Raw genomic sequence first — 22,721 nt, 5'->3', positions numbered from 1 at the left:
TCCCCATTACCCTCGGTCATAAACTTCCTTACAGAAAAATGAATAGTTATGTTTCCTGACAGAATAATGAGCATAAACAATCAGAAAACTGAAACACCGGGTGGTACGTCCAGACTGGCGGGGACTGAACCGTTTTCGAGGCACAGGTGAAAGAAGTGTCAAGCTGTCCATGTGGTCCTGATTTACTGCTGTTCGCAGAGATGTCATCCCTAGAAGGCAAATCATAATTTGTGGGGCTATTTTTGGAGTCAGGGTTTCCCAGTACGCAGCTGCTGAGAAGGGCTGGGCGTCACGCAGAGCCCTGGTTCAACTGTGTGAACCGCTTTTGTGTTGGATGAGCCTCACAGACCACTCTCTGGTTGCTGTCAATGTCCTCGAGCCAAAAAGAGGCCAGTCTGATCTCAGTTCAACAACAAGTGCATCCTAGCATCATGGGATGTCGGCGTTGGAAAGGGACCTTAAGTGTCCTAATTAAAACCTGTAATTTACATGCGAGTAACTGAGGCTCAAGTGGGAACTCTTAGCTGCTCAGGGTCAGACTCTCTCATCTTCTTACTTTGGGTTCTGTGTCCATAATCTTCTTTGGGTTCTGGAAAATGCCATGGGTTAGAGGGTAAGGAATAGATGAAGAAAAGAGAGTGCGATAGGAAAACAAGAAAAGCAAATTTGAAGGAATTAAATTGTTCCTTTGTAGTTTGTATAGGCTTAATTACTCTTTGTTTTACAATCAGAAAACAAATCAATAAAAATTTTACACCCTAGAAGGGTGCAAATGGACATGAAGGAGAATAAGAAAATTTTCTAGATCAGCACTTTTAAATTTGCCTGTGATAAATGAGACAAACAAGCAAGGAAACAACCTTCCTTTTACCGGATTGATCTCAACTGATATTTTAGTAAAATACAATAAAAACTACTAGTAAAATGGCTAGCAAAGTTACTGGCAGACTTTCAAAATTCAAGTCTGGACTTTAATTACTTAGAGACAAGGTACACATAGTTCTTAGGACAAATTACTCTAAAGTTGCTAGACATTTATTCTCAGTCCCTATACTCATTGGTCATGGCACCTTGGATAGTACTGCCCTTGATTATTGCTAAAAAAAAATTTTTTATTAGAGAAGTTGTGACCTTATAAAACAATCATGCATCATGTATAGAATTTCCATGCAACACCCTGCACCAACAGCTTATATTGCTGTGGAAGACTTGCTACAGATTATGAGAAAAATATCAGACTATAACCACCAGCTATGATCTATGTGTATATTTGGTATGTTTTTCCCTATTATTATCATTATTAACACAGTGCCTCCTTTTCTATGTGACCAAACTGCTACCAGTTTCTCCCCACTTTGAGACTTCCAGTTTGGTGTTTTCCAACCCACTGGTCCTTTGATGGCACAAGTCATATCAGAAGATTTGCCTGGGGGAAGGGCTGCTGAGATCTGATAGCTGCGTGGGGAATGAAATGGCTCAATGGGCTGCCCAAAAGTGGAAGTCTTGGTATGGAAGTATAATAACAGGGAGGCACAGTGATGGTCTGAAAAAAAATCCCTTATCCTACAAAACCTTATCAATAAGATGTCAGTGATACATCAATATTTTTAAAAACAAATTTAGCAAGAAGTTTAAAAGCATGAAGGCAGAAGTAGTTGATGTAAAAAAAAAGTCTTGGATAATTATGCAGTTTTATTTTAATCCTTTTAAAGGCATGTCCTTTGCCATTGGTAGTCATTATTTCATTAAATGAGAATATTTGTCTTTAGGACATAAATGAGAGTTTTGAAATTATTTTGAGGAAGAATTCATGTTTCCCAACTTTAAAGAAAGGCAGAATTTTCTTAAATTAATGCTTGATTCAGGTAGGGAGAAAATGGCTACTTAAAGTACATATAATTTATTTTGATATTGTCATCTCTGGGCTTTTAAAAATTTCCTCCCAAGCTAATAATAAATGTATACTTAGGACTATATTTATCTAAAAATTTCTTTTAAAATGCATATTTTAATTGCTTTTCTAAGTTTTTCATTTGTTTTAAAAATCTTTTTAAGTGTTTATTTTAAATAATACAATGCATATTCATTTTAAGACAAATTGGAAAATGCTGAAATTATCAAAAATAAAAACAAAATCATCAATTACCCCATCGCAGAGGAAAAAATATCACTGTTGATATTTTGCTATATTTCTTCTACTCTCCTGTCTATGCATTTATATATCATAGTTGGAAACCTATTGCATATATAACGTTGTATTCTTTTTTTTTCCATGAGCTGTTCAACTTAAACATGTCTCATATTGTTAAAATGTTTTCTAAGCATTATTTTAATGGTTGAATAATTTTCCATACTGTGATTTATTTAATCAGCTTGCTGTAATTGGGCAGTTAGGTTTCTCCAATTACTTACGCTTAAAATGATAAACAGATTATCTGCTTAAGGTAGATTCCTGGAAATGAAATTACTGGGTGAAAAGGATGAAGTCTTTCATCCTATATATTTTGTTAAGCTGTATTAAAAAATATAGACATTCATTAGGAATGTATAAAAATGCTAGTCTCATGGGACCTCATAGTTGCCATATTTCCTTTCGTTTCATTAAGCTGTCATCCAAATAGAGTTTATGCTATATGATAGAAAGCCATGCTGCTGCTTTCTAGTTTTCCCTCTGTTCAACACCATCTGTCTTTATGAAGACACAACTGACTTTTTAGGACTTTTATATCTACTGTGGTTTTTCCATTTTAAACACAACAGATTGCCTCATCCAATTTTTGAATAAAGCATATAACAACCTCTATCAAACAATCGATGCTGAGGAAGAAGCCTGGGTTTGCGTCTTATACAGATCTGAGTCAGGAATATTCCTACCATGTTGTAACTGGGAGAACTTGGATACGGTACTTAAATCCTTTCCATCTCAGTTTTCTCAAGCGCAACGTGAAAAATCATACTTATTTCCCACGTACTTTTGCTTTACAACTGAGAAAACATTAGTAAGCCTTTATAGAATGCATTGTATGTAGTAGGCCATCTATATTTCAGTTCATTTCCTCCTTCATCTTCTTTTTTTTCTTCATTGGTCAACACCATACCCCAGTGCCTAGCCAGTAGACAGCACAGAAAACTTTCCCTCCTTTGACTGTTCAGTACTTCAGCTGTTCCCCTCTCAGAAAACTTAACATATTGAACCTTTTGGTTACATCTCTTTTTCCCTTCTATTATTTCACAAAGCATGCTACATTAACCACCAGTAGATAAAAGAGAGGATATTATTTCACTCATTTAATAAACAGTTATTTAGTGTATATCAAATCCCAAGGGCTCTTCTAGGTGCTGGGGATATAGCCATGATCATGATAGATAAATTCTCTACCCTTGAGAAGCTCAGATATTAGTGGGAGAGATAAAAACAAACAAACAAACAAACGAGAAGACCATAAACAGATAGATGATCAAACTACAAGTAGTGTTGCTTTAGTCAGGATAAGCTAGGTTATGCTGTGGTAGCAAGTACCAAATCTCAATAGCTAGCTATAAAAAAAGTTTATTTCTCATTCATGGAACGTCAATGGCAGATCCAGGTGACTGCCCAAGGCAGTTTCCTTCACCTCTAAGATGCTTCCATCTCATGGACTCTTCCATATCAACACATCCTTCCATCAGAGAAGACTGGGCTGGAGAATCAAACATCGGCAATTAAAATCTTTTCCATGCCATTTCTCCTTATTTTATTGGCCACAGCAAGTCATATGGCCACATCTTCTTTCAAAAGAGTGGGGAAGTGTGAGTTTTGGTAAATCTAGTGGGTAGAAGAGAACAGGTTATGATTCTCTCAGTATTAAGTGCTATGAAAAATGTATAGAAAGAGGGAGAGAATAGAGAATGTGTGGTTTTTTAACAAAGATAATGGAGGCAAAATAAACACAAGATTTCATAAATATTATTATTGCCTAGAATTATGCTAGAATGTTTTTCAGGAAAAAGTAATAAGTCAAGTGAAAGAAAACTATGTAAGAACTATTGTTAGAGTTGGTACTCAGATATGGAAAAAAACATGATGGTCACTCATGGGTGGGTAAAGCTTGGTAAATATGGAGTATTTAAGTCTATTTGAGACAGGAGGAATGATACTTATATTGGTATCTTCAATTATCTCAGCACAAAGTAAGTGCCCAATAAAGTTTTGTTGATGTTGGTAGTGTTGACGGTTTTTAAATTTATTTTTGCTTTTCTACTTAATGAACTGTCTGGGATGATATTCTTCTATTATAAATTTGTCCTGAGGCTTGAAATTTTTATTGTCTTTATTGACATTAAATTTTTATTGTCTTTATCTACATTAAATTCTTTATATTCAATTATAATTTAAACTTGGACCATACATATTTGAATCAATAGATGTCTCTTTCTCTTAGTTTGTCTCAGGTGTTTTCCTAAAACTTTGATAAGCATTCAGTAAGGAGAAAAGAAAGTTGTGACACTACTGAAATTTGCCATCTACCATCTTGTCAGTTTTTTTTCAAAGAATTGTTATGTTTAATTACCCTTTGACAAACTTCCCTGTTGGAAAGGGTCTACACAGATTTTAATTAAGAGGGTAGAGAATACCAAATAGGTTGGTTTTTTTGTTTGTGTGTTTGTTTTTGAGTTTTATTCCAGGTCGTGAATGTCCTTCTTGAGGAAAGAATAGTATACTTGCTCTCAAAGGTAGTAGAATTATGTTTTTACTTTATATTTCTACTGTTTGGGGGTTCTGTTGGGGGAGGGAGGTGGGATTTGACCAAATCTTTGTAATTTAAAAAGTGAATTACCTAAAGAGAGGGCCCAGCTTTTCTTTGAGTGGATGGGTAAAGGGCGAACAAAAAGAGAGTCTCTATCCAATTGAATCCTCACTTCAGTTCTTTTGCCTCGCCACCTCTGAACGGTGCAACTGTGGCATCAAGTTAGTGCTATAAGCCCAGAACGTATCACAGATGATGGTTTCTCCAGCCTGAGCTAGAAATTAGGCAAATGTGTAAGAGCTCATGCCCTTTGGTGCAGCTTGCTTCTCTTGGATTTGTAAAAAATATGTTGGTTAGTTGGCAAATAGGACACATCTGGCTTCTGATTTAGAAAGTGCCTTAAACCAGTTACCTCCTACCTTAACTTGATCATTTAAATGGAAAGTGCTATGACTCCAACAGAGCAGAAATGATACAAAAACTATTTCTGACATGAGTGTCTTGCCTCCTGAATTGCCATGAATACTAGATTCTCTGAGGGAAGCAAATAAAAAAATTAAATAAAAACACAGATTTTACGATTATCCCCAGTGGTAAAACCTCTTTGAAAGAAAGCCCTCTTAAGGAAAGCTTAGATGTGCAATGAGAGTTCACAGGCTAATGAAAATTGTCACCTAGACTATAACAATAAGGAATGAAATAGAATAGCATTTTGGAAAGTGGCAAGTTGTGTAGAAATTATTGACGGCATCAACATATGCTAGGAACTTTATGTAAAAGTGGGCTAGAGTTTGAGCTGGTGGGTTATTTATTTGTGCTTGCATTTGTTAATAAGACAGTATTTCTATTCCCTCAAGGAAGAAACAGTCCAATTAATAAGAGCAAGAATATGGACATCCTTTGTCCCTAGTAGCAGAATTGGCAGAAACAATCTAGGATTCTAATGTTATATGTCTTAGAATTTGGAGGAACCTCAATAGATCCTTTAGGATGATTGCATTCTACAGTTGAAGATGACTAGAGTCAAAATATTTGGATAGAGTCCTCACTATCACCAATTTAAGTTTCTATAGCTAGTCCTCCCTGAGGCTAAGATGATCTGGCCCCTGGACCCCTTTCCAGCCTCATTGTAGAGTTTTTACCCCTCACTCATGCCATTCCTGCTTCACTGCCATTTCTTGCCCATTCCAAACACCCATTGCCAGTATAGGACATTTGGCTCTTGCTATTTTCTCTGCCTGGGATGCTCTTCCCTCAGGTGAAGCCTGATATTTATTTGAGTAGAATCCAACATGATACATGGAATTCTAATGCTTCACATGCTTTTTCCGGGTGAATCCTCCTTGTAAAAGAAATTAAAAACTGTATGATGTGGGTAGTGATGTTTGATGGAGTTGGAAATCGAGGCAGAGAGATGGAGCAGAACTGCACCTAGCTGGTCTCTGAAGGCTGACTTCTTTCCCAGGACCTTTACATCTAGAGTGCCTCCTTGGGGTGCATTTCCTGACTATCCTGTTGTACGTAGAGTCCCTGTGACTGTGTTTCTCATTAGTCTGCTTTATATTTCCTTATAACACTAAATATCACCTACCATTATATTGTATATTTACTTGTTTATTTCTTTTGATATCTCCTCTGGTAGGATAGCCACTCCATGAAGGAGCATTCTGGTCCTCTTCTGTGTATCAGTGTATTCCTGCACCCACAGCAGAACTGGATCTGTGACAGGCATTGCAATATGCTATTGGAAGGATTTGAGTGGGGCTAGAACTATTGCTTAAAATATTGCATTGTGCAAACATTTACTGAGCACCGTTTTCCACCAGATTACACGCTGGTTTTTTGGAAATATGAAGATCAGTGAGAGTGATGTGGCCTCTCGCTCTAGAACATCATGAGGAAACAAGCAAAAAAAACCCAGGAAGATGCGGAATGCTAAGCATTTTGTTAAAGGCCCATATAGAATGCTGTGGGGACCGAGGGTTCTGGGAGAGCTGCTCGGAGGAGATATCCAAACTGTGACCTGAAGATGGACTGAGGCACCAGAGGTGGAGGAGACTTGGGATAACACTCCACCAGGAAGAATGACAGAATGCCCCAGGAGAGCCATTCTAGGTCCTGCAGGGACAAGCGTGAAGCTGAAGAAGAAAGGAGCAGCTGGAAAATGATTCCAAGGAGTCAGAACTTCACGGTCTGAGTAATGTAATGCCCGGGACGGATTAAAAATCAATGAGTTTTAGTAATTGATTAAGTTTAACCAGGTAAGCTGGCCCTAGTTCCATTTTATAGATTGGGGCGACTAAGGCACAGAATACGGAAACACCGCTGAAGCATCAGTGGACTTGATTTGATTTTCCCTATTGCAGGATTGTCAGGGCTCCTAACCCTTGGCCTCCCACCCTCCCTTCCTCCTTCATTCTGATTGGTATTCTTGTCAGAAGTAAAAAGAGTAAAACTATTTACTCACCTTCCTTACCTTTCTGCGAGGAACATGTGCACTCACAGAGCTTCCAGAAACCAGTTCCGCTGTGTGGACACCGACTGCCCCAGGGGTGGGAGGGGAATGTGCTTGGATGGCCACCACGTGTGCACTGGACATGGATTGGCTTTTGTTGACGAGGACGCTGCACTCCTACCAGGAACCTTTTATCCGAAAAGATGCCTTGGCGCCCGGGAGAACAGAGCAGGCTTGACAAAATAGAGAGGAGCTCAATATTGGCTTGCCCACGCTTTGGGCATGCGTGAGCCCTCACAGCAAAACACAGCTGGCACATCTAATTTTAGCTTTGCCCGCCTTGAAAAGAGACCCTTTAAGGAAATATATTTTCTCTGAAAACAATTGGTATTATAATGCTGCAGCTGATCGACATGTGGAAATATAGTCCCTTTTATTGGTAGGGCAAAATCTCTGCCAAGTCATTATCTAATTTTTCGAGATGATATCCATAAAGCAATGAAAGTAGCCAAGGATTTTTTAAAAAATCCAAAAAGATTTTTTACAATGGAAGAAACTTAGTGATTTCATTTATGAAAGCAGCTGATAAAACTAAGGGACCCCCTCCTTTGATTTATTATAAAATGGATATAATGATAAAAATGATAAAAATATGTTCAGGTGATCATTGGAAGCCGATACTGCACTTGCTAATAGTAGATTGGACTCTCACATTTCTTCAGTAACTAGCATCCTCCACGTCCTCTAAAAAGTAGAAGGTTAGTTTCTAAACCAGATTTATCGGGATTCATATTACCAGGTTTTGAAAGCATCGAGGACACTCTTTTTCCACTTTAAAAAGAAAGGTTAATCCCCTCTGCCTGTTTTTTTTTTTTTCACTCTCTCTCTTCTCCTTCCTTTCTTTTTCTCTCCTCCCTCCTCTGGTATTTCTGTGTGTTGTTTAGCCGGGTGGCTTACCTTGGCACTTGGCAAGAAAAGAAAAGGAGGCAGATCTAGTGCAGGGTGTAGAGAGGGAGGGGATAAGACAGAAGGCAAGTGGCGCCATTTGAGTAACCAGGTTCAGTCCCGGTGTCAGCGGCGTTGCTGCAAAAATCGCTTTGGTATTCGAGATAACCAGCAGAGGGATTGGAACTTTGCTTGCAGCAAGGGTTGGAGCAGGCTTCTTTTTTTTTTTTTTCTCTTGGAGGAAATACTGCAGCCTTCTGGGCTGCGTAAGCCGCTCCCTGGAGAGGCTCTCTCGGTTCCACCCACCCGCTGGAAGGAGGGGAAGTGAATGAAGCGACAGGACAAGCCCCGAACACCATGTCACTCTGGAGGGAGACAGCAGCAACTAAGCTGTGCGAGGTTTTTTTTTTTCCCCTTTTTCCCCTTTCTTTTTCTTTCTTTTTTTTTTTTCTTTTTTCTTTTTTTTCTTTTTCTTTTTTTTTTCCTTTCCTTTTTTTTTCTTTAAGGTGGGAAAAGAGAGGAACAGGAGCCAGGAAGCTGATCTGCAAAGATTCCGAGTTGTGCTAAAAGGACTTTGATTTTTCTCCCCCCCCCACCGCTTTACAAACGCTGGCAATTGACATCACCACAGCCAGCCCGGTTAGAGAACAAACTGCCTCCTTCCAAGTGGACCCTGGCAGCCGGGGAAGCCAGGGCAAGATTTGGGGAGTCTGTGTCTGGGTTTGGGGGTGTTTTTTTTTTCTCTCTTATCCCATCCTCACCCCCCCCCCCCCTTTTTTTTTTTTTGGTGAGTGTTTCTTTTTAAAATTCTTGCTGTGTTGGAACTAGCGAGTGGTGGAAGCCGAGGAGTCTCCGAAGCCTCATCCGTCATCGGGACTGTCAGGAATAGTGGTATAAGAGGAAGCTCGGCCCGGGGCACTATACCCTGTCATCCAGTTCCCTGCCTCGGAGATAAAGATTCCAGCTACATGGGCAAACGCTTGGATCAACCACAAATGTACCCCCCAGTACACTTACTACTATCCTCATTATCTCCAAACCAAGGTATGGCTCGACCACAGGCTGGCAAGCGTTCGGTCTGGTTCTGCACTTGGATGGGAAACAGTCCTGTGAATTCTGATTTCACCATCTCCCCCCCACCCCTCAACCTGCCCCCACCCCACCCCGATCCTCTCTCCTCGCTTCGCAGAGATTAGAAACACAACAGTGGAGTTAATGAGGCAGAGAGGCTGGAGGAAGAAAGCAGCAGACCCTGCCCGGACAGAACTGTGGCTTTCTCTTTAAGGGGAGATAATAGTTTCCACTGGAGTTCCTTTGTTGTTATTTGGCAGCATCCGTGTGCCCCGGTCTCTGTGGAGTCCCTTTGCAGATAGCCAAGGGATGTTAGAGAGAGGAACACAACAGGGATTATCTGGCACGATGATACAATTCCAGGGGCTGGTCCGGGGAGCCGTTCTTTGTTTGTGGCTCGCCAAGGGTTTTTCCTACTTGGTAGGACATGGCAGGGTGGGGGGCCCCTCCAACTTTTAATCACGGTGGAGGGAACGCTCTGAGAAGGGTGTGGAAAGTTTCAGGCAGCTAACCGAAGTCTCCAAGAGTTTGTTTGGGGGTATTTGGATTTTCGATTTGCCGCACCTATTTTATTTTATCTCGAGGGTGACTGGCGTGGTGGAGATTGAATTTCGGGGCTGAATAGTAGATGTTCTTTTAGAAGTTCTATGTTTCTAGTGTGGCTGCCATCAGGAGGCCTGAGTCTTGAAAAGGGATGGAACGTAACTGATGATAATTGGACTTGAATTGGTTAAATTACCTTAGGCTCTATGTGTCTGGGCTCAAAGGATCCTTAGGAGCCGAGGGGCAAGCCCAAATAACTAAACAGTGGGCAGTGCCAATCCTGAACTTTATCCTGCAGTTAAGGCATGAAAGACTCTCAGGTGTGAAATCACGGTTCTAATTTGTCAATTAAATTGGACTTCATTGGGGGGAAAAGGTTGGTAGAGTTACCACCTCGATTGCATGGATTATATTTCCTTACAGAGGGTATTATTTTGTGTTGCCTTTGCCAGACTCCACCGTCATAAATAGATCTGCCAAGGGTGAACCAGGCATGCCTGAGTGATCTGTGCTGTCACCAGGGCTCGTGGATGTGATTAGGGTTTGGTAATTCATGCCGTAGTTACCTCTCATTTATTCTGTCTCATCAAACAATGCCTATTTGTAAACCAGACCAGGCAGCAGACTTCCAGGATTATATTAAGGATTGTTTTGTTTTTTCAGTTCCTCTCTGGTCCGCCCTGCCCTCCAAGGTCGACTCACATTGCTTTTTGCCTTTGTGAGCATTTAGTTTGTGCTGCCACTGCTTAAATAGACAGCCCTCTTGCTCCGGTGCCTTGAGTTTAACTCTTTGGGGGATTGGGTAGAAACTGCTGCCTTCCAGTCCTCAAGGAAATGGCAAAGCAAGGACAAGTTAAAAAGGGGAAATTTATAGTCATTTCTCATCCCCCAAAAGAAATGAAAACAATAACCTCAAGGGTTGGATGAAAATATCAGACATTCCATCCCTTTTACTCATTTGGGTAAATTTTTCCAAATGTTTAAAAAAATCATGTTCTTTTTGGTCCATTTTTTTTTTCCTGCTAGAGAGTATACTCAGAAAAGAAACTTTAGCTCAAAATGGACGGAATAAGTGCTTTTTTTTTTTTGCCTGAGATTTCTTTTCACCAATTATTCACAGGAAATAATGAATGTCATGCACATTATATTAAAGACTCGGGTGCTAGATGAGCTATAATGTTGGAAAGTGTAGGTGTGTGTGTAGGGAGTGAAGGTGTGTGTTTTATGGGGGAAAGAGCGAAAGTGTTGAGGGGGAAAGAGAGAAATGTACAGAAAAATACAGCGGGAGTTTTGTTTTGCTTTTTAAAATCTGTTTTGGAATCTTATATAGCTTAGTGTTGTAAGGACAAGGGCATCTGGAGCTTGTTAATTTGAAGCTAGCCAAAGCTATCAACTTCTGGGACATTTGTAAAGAAGTTAGATCCATTAAGTGTCCTAAGATGATATTTGAGTAATCAGGTCTCAAGGTAGTTGAGAATATAAAATCAGCTACTTTGGCTATCCTGGTAGTTTGCATTGATTGCTATGTTGTAAAATTTCGATAGTGTGGTAAAGTGGAATATTGTTATGGTGGCTCTGACATGAAAGATATTAATAACATAGTTGGAAGCTGAAGATTCGAAAACGTGCTCTGTTTTGAAACTTGGGTACAGAGAGAAAAAGAAGTTGAGTCAATATGCAATCGTATTTTAAAATGTGTGGATGTTCTGACATGGCTAAAACTATGTATTAAATATTAGCATGCCCTAGCATAATAGGAAAACAGCTAGGTTATTTCAATGCTACTTTTGGTCCCTTCTGCCCTTACATCTCAAATATAACTTATGATAGTTTTGAAGAAAGTACATGTTGCTTATATTTATTTGGTATACCAGGTGGAATTCATAAAATCCACTGCTCTTTTAGCCTTGGTTTGCAGTTAAAATTCACTTTTAAAACCATAGAGATTTAAGATGATACTGATATAAAAATAATTCTTATGGTTGGTAAACATAAAATTCTATAATTGAAATTAAAAATCATATTCTCTGGATATCATATCTTAAATTGTCCTCTAAAACCCAGGCGTATTTCCCCCCAATCCACAAGAGCTGTCTGCTCACATAATTTTTTGGGGGAGGGGGGCAGGGTTTGGAATCTGCATGGAATTTAACAAAACTGAAAATGTTTACATTTTCCTTTGGAAAATACAAAAATGTTGAATTCTCTCTTTTTACTTAAATTTGCATAGCATAAGATAGAGCAGCTATTTTCTGATATAAAACAAAATGAAAGTGGGATTTTTTAAAAGTTTTAGGGAAACTTGTGATAATTTCCTGCCTTCTTTTCTCCTGGCATTTTCTGTTACACTAGTGCCAATCTCTTAATATTGCTGCTTAAACATATTAGAAATAAGAAATTTTGTTTCTTTCCCTTTGAATAACTTTCCAAAAGCTTAAAATAGTGAAAATAATCATGTATAAGTTAAATAAGAGGAAAACCTAGTGGCTCCTTTGATACTATCCTCTGTAGCAATGTTGTTAGGTCATTTTCACTCTCCCAGATCTTACATCTTAAAAGTTGCCATTTTTCTTTCTTTCTTACATTTTTTCTTCTACCTAAAGAAACTACTTCAAAAGAGAACATAGCTTTTGGTTATGGAGTAATGAAGAAATCTTAGTGACATGGCAAAATATTTAAATAAGAGACATGACTAGATTTAAAAAGAAAAAGTTTTAGCAAAGAAAACTTTCGGTTTGGAAGGCCCTGCAGTATGAGGAGCAAATTTTAGAGAGAGGGAGTCAAGAAAATAGTTAATTGGACCTGGTGATAAGATACATAATGCTTTTTGTGCTGTAACTTACCTTTTTCAAGCATCTTTTTACAAACCATTCAAAACAACCTGTTGCTACTGTGTTATGAGACCAAAGGTAAATTTCATTCTGAACTTCTGGAACTTTGGGGAGTTTTCTTTGCAAAACAAATTAGTTGAACTACCAAAGCTAAAAACGGTGAAACCTGGTCACAGCCTACTGAGGAGCTATTTTGCCCTTGAGAAATAGATATTCCTTTCATCTACGATATTTGGAAAGCTTTACTCATCTTTATAAAGCTTGTGAAATTTGCCCAGCCGCACACAGCAAGTTTGTCCTTTCTTCCTTTTCCACACACATACCAGTTTTCTCTGTTTCTGCCATTCCAGGGCATGATTTCTAGTCACGTTGCTCTTACATCAGATTATTACATGCCCTTCTATGGCCATCTGGTTCCCCAGAAGGTCTTGAAGAAAGGGTTTTGGATGATGGGACCCTGACAGTGTTTCTCTGGCTGGTGGCAGTCAGATTGAGTACTGAGCCTGATGCAAAATAAGGGTCAGGTGTAAGGAGTAATTCATCAATTGTACACTGACCTCAGGCGGAATTTCCAACCATCTGTAGCCTGGATGGCTGCCCATCTCCCTAAAAGTCTAGTTGGAGTCCAGTTGAGAGGGCAATAGAAGAGCAAACACTTGAAAACACAACAAGAGAGGAGTAGGTAAGGTTGAGAGAGAGAATCTTTTGTGGCCAAGGATATTTTTAAAGTTGTGAATGTATAGAGCTTTCAAAGGCAAACCCAAACCACCCCTTACCATGCTTTTTACACATGAAATGTATAACATCTTGTAGAGGGAGGGAATGAGTTTAGAATTTCCTTCGTACTTCCTGACTCAGTTTTGTATTGATAGCCAGAGTTGGTATTTTGCCAGTTGTTTTAAAACAGCCTTGAAAACTCCCAAGATCTGTTTTCTTTTGAAAGTCTAAAACATACAACACTGGTTTTCTAAAAATCTTCCCGTGATAGACTTTTTGGGCACAACTCAAAATATTTCTTTGCTTCACAGGGGTAATACGATAGCATGAAACGATGAAAAATCTTGTTTGTCTCGTTTTAGAATGTACAGAATTTTAACTGGTTTCAAATATGAGAAAAATAGGAACAAGGGGCCACCCTCCCTATTTATTTGCTTTCCTTCCTTCTTCATCCAAATCTTTATCATCAACGGGAATAAACCCAGTTCCAAGGCATTCTCTGTTCTCTTTCCTATAATGTGATGGACACTAACTATGGTATCTACTTAAAAGGAGTAGAAATGGACTTTCTCCAGAATGGTTCCAAACTGAAGGGACATGTCATGTATATTTCTTTTAATAGTATCTCTCTAAGGCATTTTCCTTTTATTCTCTCTCAATTTTGAAAAAAAAAATAATTGTAACTCAAACTCACTTTCCTGAATTAATAAAAATCTATTTGAGGGTAGGGAGAGGGTGGCAATTCGATGGAAGGGACATAAAGAAGAGAAGGGAAGATGCAAGCTTATTCCAGGTCTTTCTGGCTCCAAGGATTCTGGAGAGTTTCACTTTTGCACTAATAGGATTTTTACAATTCTTTTTTGACATTATCAGTCTTTTGGCAGAGTGAGGACACAGTCATAATTATGCCCATGCCAAACTCAAAGAAAACCAGTCTTTTCCTTTAAAAGAAACCTTTTTTCGTGTTGAACTTTTATTCAGAGTAAATGGTTGATGTTTATCCAAAATTGGCTTTGAGTACTACATTAAAATTGTGTTTTGTAACAGTCTCGTAAGCCACAGCTGTGTGTGATTAAATAGTGTAATATCAAAAGCATGTGAGAATAGACGTTTTTATGCTATAGCTGTTGCACAGCAAGAGTGCAGATGGAGCTAAAGGGAGAGCAAAAATGTATTCATGCGTTGTAATATGTGTGTTAAGGAAACGTGTTTCTATTTTTTGCAGTGGTGGGAAAAAATGTTGAACTAGTTGGATGTGCTTAAAAATATACTTTCGGCAAATGGAAGCAGCTATATAGCACCATTTAAAAATATGGAGTGTATAATGTCATTTAATTAGAAAACACAGAGGTATTGAATGTGTCTGAAGCCATTGCAAATGGAACGAGCACAAACCAATCTTATGGAGCACAGCTTCGAAAAGCAAGCGTGCCTTTCTCAATTCTGTTTTGAAATCATAAATGATTCTCTCCTCTGTTTTCTGCTATTTTAATCTGTGGAAGTACCATAAGAAAACCTTCCTGTCATTTATCCCTAAGAGGAAAGAGTGGTAGATAATAAGGCTCAGCAAGTATGCGATAGAGATAGGCGGCAGTGTGCTCCTTTATTAAATATTTGAAAACATGAAATTCAGCTTTGCATTATTTTTGATCTTTTGGTGGTAGGGTTAAAAATTAAATAGTTTCACAAGGAGGTGCAACTTTTGCTTCCATTTAGCAGGATGTTATAGTGAAGAACTTTCTGTTTGCTATGGGATGCTTTAACTACAGTATTTATAAGCCGAATGGTTGTTTTTAGGGCCTTTTAAAAGCCAACAGAGTTGGCTACTGGTTTTCAGATTTCGGAGTTTGGATGCTAAAAAGTAATTCTGAAAAGGAAAAAAGAATGGGTGGACAGGTGAGTTGGATTTTGTTTGTTTTTGCTTTTAATTTTTCTTTCAACATGTTATTGACAAAGGATTTGTTCACGTTTTAAAATTTTGTTTTTCTTCAGTTAGGTTAATTGGTCAGGAACTATATGACATGTTCAGATATCCGGAAAAACTCAGACTATCAACCTCTAAAAATATCGAATTTTCAATTGTATGGAAAGTAAAAGATGAGATATGGAATTCTGCTTTTCTTTGGGGGAGATTTTTTCATTTGTGTGTCAATGCATTGGTTTCTAGGTCAGGCTCTCTTATGAGCCCTGCCTACTTCAACGTTTGTGATTGCAGCTTTGTGATAGATGAGCCTAATTTGATATATTAGTGGTACTGGGAAGTGACCTCAGTTTTGGGTCATTCATGAGTTTCTCTTTGGTTACCCAATGCTTTCCATAGAGCAGATCAAATGTTGCTTTGCTCACTCTGGTGATTTGAAAAATGTCACTGTCTGATACTTCGCCACATCTAAATCCAGTGCACCCTTAGAAGTGCATCCATCACTTGAGAGTGGGTGGAGAGCAGTTCCCAAAGGTGGCACAAAATGACAAACATCACTTAATCACTATCATTCTCGGCTCGGGTGGTTAAAGTTTTCTCTTTTGAGTAGGTACAATTAGAGCTTATCCAAAGACTTCATAGTGACAGTGTGATGTTTTACTTTTCCTCATCTAACTTCCTGTCTACAGGTGGTGTCAGAGCTGAATGATTGTACATGTGTTTGGCTAACCCAGTGGAACTAATGAAAGAAACTAGGCTGGCCACCTTAAGATACTTACCACTTTTGCTTCATGAATAAGTATAGAAAAGTGTCAATCCGGAAATAAGAATTGATAGGTGAAATACTGTTTAATGTTGGAGTTCACAAAACCTGCAAATCTCTGAAGAGTAACCTTTAAAATATGGGAAATAAATACCCCAGTTACTATAGTATATAATAACTTCTCCAGGACATGTAAAAAAGGAATTTAACTCTTCCTCCTCCTCTTCCTCCTCCTTGCCCTCCTCTTTTCCTCCTCCTTCTTCTTTTGCTAGGTAGTTTTCTTGCTTCCCAAATAGTCTTCTGTAAATATAATTAATGAAAGTAATTGGAACTCTGAGGATATTGCCTAGAATTTTGTTTTGTGGATCATAAACAAATACAAAAATTTGGCCATGCACAAAATCAAGGTAACCCTAATACTATCCTTTCCTATTCTGTGGGGGAAAAAGTAAGGCATAATAGAAGAAAAAGAAATCTTACAAAACTCTTATATTGGTAGTAGTTGCATGAAGGACTGATTTTTAATAGGTTTTAGATTTAGCCTTCCTATCATTGTACTGTAGGGCTAAAAAAATTGGAATAGATGACACATAATATGCACTTAATATGCTTGATACAGATGATATCTTTTGGTTATCCAATTTTTAGCTGACAGTTTTCATTCTGAACATAGATTGTGCATAAGATTTAATTGAGGATTTTTGCTATCTTCTGATTGTTTTGTATCTAGTCATAGTGCTGATTGATGGCGATTCAGTGAAAAGTAAAATAGAAAACAGAATGCTAGCTCTCTGACTTCCTGGAATGGGTAAAGGATATCTTTAAAGCGTTTCTTATGCCTTTGAGTTATATTTGACACTATCATCAATGTCTGTAAAATCTTATGCTATATCTTTTAAAAATGTATCAATCACTTAAATTGAATCATGGCACCTGGATATGACTAAAGTGAGTTAGAATTCATGAGAATATATGTTTCAACTACCAAATAGTTGGGACTAAATGAAGTAGCTGGAGAAATGTGTATAATGCTTGGAATGATTCTGGTGCTATCGTTGCTGATAATCAATCTCATCTCCACGTTTATTTAAAACTTCAGAGGTTGTTTTCCTGGATACCATACAGAAAGAACAAGCCATACCTATGACGTTTAATTCCTTCTCGGGAGATGAGAAAAACACATTTCTTTACTTTGACTTGGTGCTAGTCTCTTGGAGGTCTGTGGCATCTCCTGGATTAAGCTTGGTTTCTGTTCTTGGCCCCTTCGTCTGTTGCTGAATGCACTAAGTCACACAGCATCTTTAGAAATGAGACTGTTGTATTTTCAATCTCTCCAGAAAGTTCTGGAGAGAAAAATATGCTGGTGTTCATTTCTCAACTTATTCCAAAATATTAATCAGCCCCTTTAAACTTCATTGTTCATCTCCATGGGACAATTTGATTTCATTTTAACCATGGTGTTTGCTATTAACGTTGTTTATAAGCTGGGATAAGAGAAGGAAAACAGCCCTAGGGAACAGATCAACAAACAGGGAATAACTTTTCTCCAGCATCGTGACTTCCTTTAAAAATGGGAAAAATACAGGGTCATTTTAAAACCTCCCTATTTTCGAACATCCTTACTTTTGGAGGCCTCTTCCAACATTACCCAAAGCATATTAAAATGCATGCATAGCCCACACCAAACGCATATTTGCAATAAAATATTGAATGGGTTTTTATGATTTTGCCACTGTAACTCTGAGTGCAAGAAAATTCATTTAATTTATGGGTGCCTTGTGAATTCTGGACCATCAGCCTGCATATGTGGGTACTACTGAAAAGTGAAAAAAAAATCTAACCTACGAGTCTTTTTGAGGTTCAAAGAGATTATCTTAAGACAAAGGAAAATAATAACAAAGTAGTTTTAAATTTTGTTTAAAAGGTAGGCAAATAAATGCTTGTTAATTTTGGCTTTGAAGTTTTCTTCTTAGGGTTTGGAGGTGATACATTTTTGTCATCTCCCAATGCTTTTTTGGAGCCCTATAAAGGCCAGAGATACTAAAAAGCTGGCCATATCTTTTGCTTTATGGCCTTTCGGCATTCAAGAAACCTCTAGAAATCCCAAACTTCAGGGGAGAGACACATAGTAGAACAGTACAGCATATCAGAAAATGTCATTAACATTCTTTGGCTAAAACATCTCTAAAGTAGACACGTCGGATTGAACTTTGGCAGAGAGATCAACTGGGAGTTCCAGGACCAATGTGCCAGGTTCACAGAATTATTTCATTGCACAACTGGTAGAACTGTTTATTAGAAAAAGAGCTCGAATGCAACAGGTGTTTCCCTGGGCCACTAGTTGAGGAGTACAGGCAGGAGGTAAATCATAGCACAATATTTATTCTATGGAGTCATCTTTCTAAATTACTGTGTTTCAAAGTTTCAAATTAGGGCCATTGATCTTTTACATGTATTTAAACTGCCTCTTCCTCCTGTCCCCCACTTTCCATGGTTTCACTTGGGATAACTTCCCTCGGTGCCCAGAGGTCCCTTTCAGGTGCCTGTCAAAGAATATACATCTGTACATCGATACACTCTTCTAACCTGGCCCACCATTATTCTCACAAATGGTTGGGCACCCTGAAGATACTCCAACAACCTAAGCCAAGCATGATGGCTTCCTTCATTTTCTTTCTTTATCCCACAGTTACAAGAAAATCAAGATCTTGGGCCCAGATCATGGGTATTTCCTTCCATCTTAATAAGGAAGGAGCTTCTACTCTTTCCAGTTCTCTGCCTACCCTCATGCCTGAATATTCACTCCTTCCCCCAAACCTAGAAGCAGAATCTCCCATAATCAGTCTGTGTTTTGATTCTCTATCTCATTACCCAATTTTTCTTCCCATCCTTCTAGTCAGATCTCATCAGATTTCATCAGCATATTCAATGAATCAAATTTGGTTGATCTCGCTCATGCAAATACATACACTTACAAACACACTCACCAAGATAAAGGGAGAGAGAGACACACACACAGACATTGAGAATTTAGGATTATTTCAGCACTTCCCTGAGGTTAAATGATTGCAGAAATATTGAGAAGCAAAATGGTCTTCAGGAGACTTACAGCCATTATTTCCTGTTCTAATATATATGTTTGCTGCTAGTTGATAGAAAGAGATAACTATCACCAAAAATGGGGTGATGTGTATTTTTCACTTCCTTTCAAAAGGGTAAAGTCTTTCCATGATCTAGAGTTGATCGACAGTGTATTATGCAAGTTAGATATATACTCTCTTTTCCCTGTAATTCTTTATCGCATCTTTCAGAATCTCATTGATTCTAATTTTCTCCATATAATTTCATAATAGTTGTTTGTACTGCAGAAAGTCTAATGATTCTCAAAGTTTTCAGTGATGAGGCTGTCAATAGCATGCTGGAAAATAAAATGAAACAATGGCAGTTCTATAACTTTAATTTAACCAGTGATTTATGAGAAGCCAAAAAGATAAAGAGAAGATGAAACAGGAAATATAAAGGCTGTGGGTACCAGGTCTTAATCTACTTTTGAAAATGCCTGGATTTGACTACTTATTTTCTTTTCCAAAGGCAAAGGATAAATGCTGCTTGGCAAGGAAACGATCATTTGCAAATAGAAGAACTATCATTGGGGGAAACTAATGTGAATACAAAACTTGATATGGAAGGGTCATATACTTGAGACTTTTGATGTCTTCTGAAAAAAGAAAAATTAATGCCTATGCTGACAACTTAGCACTTGATTTTGGTTTTTCACATGTCACAACACTCAGTTACCTCCAGTGTTTTCTTTTGTTCCTTTAACTTACATGTCACTAGTTCTTAGGGAGAATCTGAATACAAGAGCCTTTTTGATGACCTTGATTCAAAGCAGGACTGTTTTTCAGAGAGTCCTTGGAATCAAATTTTAACATGTATTTTATAATGTCCACATATAAAACATAAATATAAAATCCTTAGATGCTCAAAAATACAATTTTGAGTATTGTGGTTGTTTTATACACCAAAGATCTGGTTCTGAGGGTGAAAAAGCAGTTTCTGAAACAGGCCAAGCTGTCTTGGCATGAGAATCACAAAATGAGGATACAAAATGCAAACCAGGCACTAGTGATGCTTCAGGGCCATTAATGTACCTGGGGACCCAAGGGGCTGGGAAATTGAGAATGTGTGTGCTAACATGATCTGAACTCTCAGCACTACCGTTTGGTGTAGCGGGGGGAGCCTGATGAAAAGAATGACTAGATTTCAACCAACAGTGTTGTTGAGGGCTTTAGGTCAACAGCGAGGCAAGAAAGCTTAGTTCTTATTGTTATTTTCTTTGCTGCCACGTTCATTTTACTCACTTCTCTGTCCTTCTTCTATTTAGAAGGTGGCTGTCTGCAATGACCTTGCTTTTTACGCCGCATCTTCCACGTTCCCTGCCTTTCCCCGAAATGCGCTTCCTGGGGATCTCATTCTTTTCTCTCTGTATCACAGCTTCTATTCCCTTGGCCCTTTCCTGCTCCCTCCCTTCCTCCTATTCTCAAATTTTCTGCTATGGATTTGCCTTTTCTGCCCTCTGGTCCTAATCTTCTGTTTCCTCCTTTTTGTTCTCTCAGCTTTCAATCCCCTCCTGTCTTTTATTTTTAACTACTGCCTTTTTTTTTTTCTTCCTTCCATTCCTTTCCAAGGCAGAGTGGTATTAGGTTTCGGCTTTCTTCTTTTTTTGCTTGGTCGTGAATTTATTTTTGGCTTTTTGAACATACCTTTTCTGTCGAGGCTCATATTTGTGCTAGAGTTAGTCTCTAAACCCCCCGAGGCCTGGGATCACATTGTCTTCCTCTTTGAATTTCCCCACCATATCTAGTGTAGTGTGTGACACAGACTGAGTGCGCAGTGAAAGGTTTTCAGAATGAATTCCTCTATAGCTTGTTTTGTGTTTTTCAAGCCTCGCTCCATGGCTAAAGGAAATTATTTTCTTAAAACCAGAGTTGCTTAAATGTCATTTTTGCCTCTATAATGCTCTCCATCCAAAGGTTTGTGTACCAGAAATGAACTGTATTAAAGTATCTCTCTTTACAAATCCAGGTCCACCTCATCCCCCCCCCCCCCCCCAACATACACACACAAGTAGGCCTCTGAGCTAGATACCCCTGGGCTATTAGCTCGATTCAGGTTACATACCTAGTTTATGGGGCACACTGTGACAATAGAATGTGAGCTAAGTAACTGCAATAGAAAAAAAAAAAACATAGAAAAGAAACCACCATAGTGCTGTATTACCAGATGCTGGCAAGGGAGCTGGGCTGCATGCCAACTTCGGGAGGGGCAGAAGTGGATTTCAAAGACAGTGTAAGTAGCCAGTATGTGGAAGTTGAGGATGCGAGTGAGCAAGTAGGGCAGGACTAAATGGTAGTGTGGTGGTTTGGAGGGGATCGGAGGGCCATTCCTGAGCAATTGCCAAGAATATCAGCTTGTGTATGTGGCTTCCTCTCATGGGTTGGCAGAGTTGGGCATACCAGAAGTTCAACTAAACTTAAAAAGCTAAGAGGTGGGCTGAGTGTTAGGAGAAACGTTTTGTCTATTTCGCTTACTCAGGATGCAGGATTTTGAATCTAATAGTTAAGTATCATGCACCCATGCCATATACCAATCCAGAAAAATACCGGAAAAAAATTTTTTTTATAACTGAGAATTTTGAAAAGGCTATTTCAAGGATAAGGTGAGAATGATGAAACCTGCAGTTTGGAAAGAGAACTCTATGGTTCTGCTATACAATTAACGCAGCAGGTATGAAGAAATGTCTAAAGTACTGATAGAATATGTGAGATGGGATCGTGATAGACACTTCAAAGACTTCCTCACTAAAGAATGTATGAAAACAGTCACCCAGTTGTGGCTAAGAGAGCAAACTATGTTTCTGGTTTGGACTCCTCTTGATTTTTCCAAGTGGTGCTGATTCTTTTTTGTTTATTTTACGTATTTTTATCTCTATCCTTTTGTTGCATTAAGGTTTGTATTACCATTTGTAAAACCTATAATTTCTATATTTGTAATCCCTCAAAATTTAGTGATTTTCTTTAAAATCTGTCTCATACTTATTGTATCTAGTGAAACAATTCAAGATGCATAATGAAAACATTGCTGTTCTCCCTCAACACACCCCATCACTCTGTCAGGCCCTGTCTGAAATAACCAATATTAATAGCTAGACCAGTTTCCTTCCATAGCTTTCTTTATGCTTTGCAAACATTCTTATGCTATATGCGATCATAGCAAACATGTTATTGTACATTCTCATCAGGTCATTAAACATAGATCTTTTTGTTTATATTTTTCCTCAAGTATTTGCACCATGTTTTACTAAAGCATGATGGGTATGCATTATATTGTCCCTGTTTTGCCACTATGAAAAATGCTGCAATAGATATCCAAGGTACTTATTTAAATACTGAAAATTGAATCAGTGACCTTCTCAGCAGGTTTGCTTCCCTTAAAACACTGAAAACTGCCTTTATGAATTTCATATTACACCAGGCGTGGCATCTCTCCTTGGTTTCTGGCCTGAAGATTCTGTGTCCTACACAATTGTTCTGCCCCTTTGTATCTTAGTGATAAGGGGTATAGTTTACTGCTTTTGGTGAGTAGATGAACTTCCTAATTGAGGTTTGAGCTGAGAGGGGACCCCCTCATTTGGCAGAAGCAGTCATGCTTCATTTTCTTTGTAGCACCATCATGATCCCAAAGG

At 38.5% G+C, this 22,721-nt stretch overlaps 1 protein-coding gene across 10 annotated transcripts in view; it reads left to right on the top strand.

The window, feature by feature from the left end:
- Positions 1 to 8,237: 8,237 nt before the first annotated feature.
- RBMS3 (RNA binding motif single stranded interacting protein 3) overlaps positions 8,238 to 22,721 on the top strand; it is a 717,407-nt gene continuing 702,923 nt past the window's right edge. For 7 of the 10 annotated variants that reach the window (XM_071212855.1, XM_071212858.1, XM_071212851.1 and 4 more), the window contains exon 1: positions 8,238 to 9,171. The gene's annotated coding sequence lies outside the window, so the exon portion shown is untranslated. The remainder of the gene's footprint in view (positions 9,172 to 22,721) is intronic. The other 3 variants (XM_071212856.1, XM_071212850.1, XM_071212852.1) reach the window with 1 other exon arrangement.

The sequence above is a fragment of the Dasypus novemcinctus genome, chromosome 31, assembly GCF_030445035.2.
Source record: "Dasypus novemcinctus isolate mDasNov1 chromosome 31, mDasNov1.1.hap2, whole genome shotgun sequence".
In the NCBI taxonomy this organism is placed as follows: domain Eukaryota; kingdom Metazoa; phylum Chordata; class Mammalia; order Cingulata; family Dasypodidae; genus Dasypus; species Dasypus novemcinctus.
This window is presented reverse-complemented; position numbering and strand designations above follow the sequence as displayed.